Below are 4,764 nucleotides of genomic sequence, written 5' to 3'. Positions count from 1 at the left end.
TCCTCCTTTATCCCTCTGTCTTTCTCTTCCTTGTTCCTTCCTTCTTTCCTTTCTTTTTTCTTTTGTCATGGCATTTGTTTTCTTTCTAATGGCTCTGAGGAAATTGTATAAAATGTCCCTTTTAAAAGATCAACACCCAATGAATCTATTTCTGTACACAAAATGTCACAAGAGGGCTTCCCTGGTGGCGCAGTGGTTGAGAGTCCGCCTGCTGATGCAGGGGACAGGGGTTCATGCCCCGGTCTGGGAAGATCCCACATGCCGCGGAGCGGCTGGGCCCGTGAGCCATGGCCGTTGAGCCTGCGCATCCGGAGCCTGTGCTCCGCAGCGGGGAGAGGCCACAACAGTGAGAGGCCCGCGTACCGCAAAAAAAAATAAAAATAAAAAAAATAAAAGTCACAAGAATGTGATCATTCAAGCTGGCTCATTTCATATCCAAAACTTTTCTCATCATCTTCTGCCACTACCTTTGTTCCCCTTAAGTATAGCTGAGCTTTGATGATTCAAATCAAGTTTCATGTAAAAACAGGTTCTTCAAAGTCGTATCATTACATATATTCTTGGGTTTTCCAACCACTCCCTCTCAATTCCTGCTTATTTTATGTTAAATTATATTTTGATGATCGGTTTTCGGAAGGTGTCCTGTACAATACATTATTTGCAGAAGTATACCTGATTTGATATTTGAATACTCGACAGTTCTCTGAGGTAAGAATTGTGAACCTGGAAAATGACTGAAATCTCTCTTTTATATGCACGTGATGGCAGCAAAATGTTAATGGAAAAATCTTTGCTTAGGAGTTTTTCACACTTCACTGTGTTGTAGTAAATATGACTTAGCATGAACTCACATTGTTACTGGAACTGTGCCTACAGAAACTGCCCTTGTAATGTGTTTGCATGGCACATAATTCAGTGCATGTTGTAACTTGTTCCTAACTATTGTACATACCAGTTTGAACAATGTGCAATATCCAAGCATAAAATTAAGACCTATGTTTTTCATTATATCTGTTGAATTTCCCTGATATTAAGAGTAGTGTGACCCTCAAATCATAAAACAATAAAAATCAACATAAAACATAAAAGTCAAAGGTGCCTGGGTAATACTAGATAAAATGAACAGGTGAGACTTGTTAGTTAATTTCACCACTACTTGGTTACCTGGGAAGTCAGATCCACTTCTAGTCAAGCCATAGCCAAGAGAGCATTCTTATCAAAGAGTTAATGCCCTTTCCTGAGATATGAGCTCTGGCACTTAGAAAGTGCCCTCACTTGTTCAGACCACTCTAACTTATTGAAGGGTTGCTATAGAGAACAAGCAGCACAAAGTAACAACACCTCCTGGAAACTAAAGTTCCAGAATGGGAGGTAGGCATAGCTGAAATGTAAGGATCAAGTGGAGGGAGAGAGCAATAAATAGAGAGGTAGACGGTAAGGGGAAAATCATGAGGGCATTTGACCATTTGAAAGACTTGGATTTTTACTTTGAATGTTATGTCATTTGAGAGTTGTGAGAAGGGGAATGACATGATCTGATTCCTGTTTTAAAGAAATTATTCTGGCTTGTTTGTTGAGAATGCACTATAGTGTATTCTCAACAAGGGCAGAAGGGCAGAAGGAGGACAAGGGCAGAAGGAGGAAATCAGTTTGTAAGGTGTTGTAATATTACAGGCAAGAGATTATGGTAGCTTGGATCAGAAGAAGTGGTGAGAATTTGTCATATTCTAGACATATTTTTAAAAGGATGGACGGTAGTAGAATAATAAAGACCTTATATTACAAGCCTCTAAAAGCTCAGTACCAATATAGTTAACAGAACTTATACCATCACAACTCATAATCACAAGATAATAAATGTTTATGGGAATTAGGAACATAAAGGCATATTTCTGTTTTGAAACCACTGTCCTATCAACTCTCCCACCCTCCCCTGATTAGTTTATTAGATGATAATATACTCAAGTTGTTTTTACATGACTTCTCAGATCAATTGTACTATGGGTCAATCATTACTCAGCCAATTGGCGTACAATTAATCAGTCCTATCCTGTCTTAATGATCGAATAAGGCCTGAATTGAGTAATAATTTCATAGAATTTTCAAGCTCAAAGGTGCTTTGGAAATCATCTAGTTTAGAGATCCCCAACCTTTTTGCATATAGAGACCCTTTTTAACTTTGCAAAATGTGGTGGCTCTCCCAAGATAATGGTGGCACTTTTAGTAGCTGTTGATTGAGAAAATACATAATAACAAAAAGTTACAATGGATTCAATACCGGTTTTGAGTGAATGTGTATTTTATTAATCTCAACAGCATTTACATACACATATTGCAATACCTGTTATTTATGTACTATACAAACTATGTTCAATGGACATATGAATTCATGTACTCCTCCCCCACTCCTACCTCAAAGACTCCTTGGTTCACAGGTTCAAATCACTAAGATTCAATTCTTTCTACATTCCATGGCCAATTTTGCAGGTAGAAAAATTTACATTCAAATGGGCTGAGTGATTTGAGGGTGTTAGTTAGCATCAGTACTGGGACAGGAGAGCAGAGCTGTAGGGAAAAGGACAAAGTTTTATACTTGCTAGGAGACCTAACTTGAAGCACAGTTCTCAAGCTAGTCCCCTATTCTCTTCGAGCCTCAGTTTCTTTATCCATAAATAAAAGACAAACCTTAGGGAATTGTGCTGAGCATTAAAAGAGATAATGCACATGTCTTTTCATTGAAATGTGCTATACAATAGAAACATTTTACCATTACTAGAACCGGACTCCCTGTTGAGCCACTATGAATTATTTCTATCAGTTTTATGACAACACCTGGCCATGTCATTGTGATCATTCTGATGCTGAAATCAAATGAAACGCATGACATCAATTTGTTCAACACTAAATAACACCTCAAACTACCATTCAAAATGAAGAAGACTGAATGAGTGCCATGATGTGGACATTATCTCAGTTAATGACCAATATTTATATTTCCTTGTTTTCTCTGCTTTGCTGTGTCTGTTTCTGAATTCAGGAAGACTCAGTTGGATTCATTCCAGGGTCACAAGGATGGTTCAACATACACAAATCAATCAATATGATACACCACATCAACAAAAGAAGAGACAAAAACTGCATGATCATCTCAATAGATACAGAAAAACATTGGATAAAATTCAACATCCATTCATGATAAAAACTCTTAATTAAAGTGGGTATAGAGGGAACACAATTCAACATAACAAAAGCTATTTATGATAAACTTATATATAGAAAACCCTAAAGACTATGCAGAAAAACTACTAGAACTGATAAACAAATTCAGCAAGGTAGCAGGATACAAGATTAACATACAGAAATCAATTGCATTTCTGTACACTAACAATGAAATATCAGAAAAGGAAAGTAAAAAACAATACGTTTTAAAATTACATCAAAAAATACTTAGGAATAAACCAGATCAAGGAGGTGAAAGACTTATGTGCTGAGAACAATAAAACATTAATACAGTAAATTGAAGATGATTTGAAGAAATGGAAAGATACTCCATGCTCTTGGATTGGAAGAATTAATATTGTTAAAATGACCATACTTTTCAAAGCAATCTACAGATTTAATGTGATCCCTATCAAGTTACCCATGACATTTTTCACAGAACTAGAGCAAATATCTTAAAATTTATATGGAACCATAAAAGACCCAGAATTGCCAAAGCAACCCTGAGGAAACAGAACAAAGCAGGAGGCATAACCCTCCCAGACTTCAGACAAAGCTACAGTAATCAAAACAGTATGGTACTGGCATAAAAATAGACATATGTATCAATGGAACAGAATAGAGAGCCCAGAAGTAAACCCAAACACCTGTAGTCAATTAATCTTCAACAAAGGAGGCAAGAATATACAATGGAGAAAAGACAGTCTCTTTGGCAAGTATTGTTGGGAAAGCTGGACAGCCACATGTAAATCAATGAAGTTAGAACACACCCTCACACCACACACACACAAAAAAAACTCAAAATGGCTTAAAGACTTAAATATAAGACATGACACCATAAAACTCCTAGAAGAGAACATAGGCAAAACATTCTCTTACATAAATCATACCAATGTTCTCTTAGGTCAGTCTCCCAAGGCAACAGAAATAAAAGCAAAAATAAAAAAATGGGACCTAATCAAACTTATAAGTTTTTGCACAGCAAAGGAAACCATAAAAAAAAAACCAAAAAGACAACCTATGGAATGGGAGACAATATTTTCAAATGATGCAACTGACAAGGGCTTAATTTCCAAAACATGCAAACAGCCCATACAGCTCAATAACAAAAAGAAACAAACAACCCAGTCAAACAATGAGCAGAAGACCGAAACAGACATTTCTCCAAAGAAGACATACAGGTGACCAATAGGCACATGAAAAGATGTTCAACATCACTAATTATTAGAGAAATGCAAATAAAAACTACAACAAGGTACCACCTCACACTGGTCAGAATGGCCATCATTAAAAAGTCTACAAATAGGACTTCCCTGGTGGTCCAGTGGTTAAGACTCCACGCTTCCACTGCATGGGGCACGGGTTCAATCCCTGGTTGGGGAACTAGGATCCCACATGCCATGAGGCATGGCCAAAAAAAAAATGTCTACAAATAACAAATGCTGGAGGGGTGTGGAGAAAAGGGAACCCTCCTACACTATTGGTGGGAATGTAAATTGGTGCAGCCACTATGGAGAACAGTATGAACGTTCCTCAGAAAACTAA

Source organism: Mesoplodon densirostris, chromosome X (genome assembly GCF_025265405.1).
Source record: "Mesoplodon densirostris isolate mMesDen1 chromosome X, mMesDen1 primary haplotype, whole genome shotgun sequence".
NCBI classification, from domain to species: Eukaryota; Metazoa; Chordata; class Mammalia; order Artiodactyla; family Ziphiidae; genus Mesoplodon; species Mesoplodon densirostris.
The sequence above is the reverse complement of the archived record's forward strand: the minus strand, read 5'-3'. Positions refer to the sequence as shown.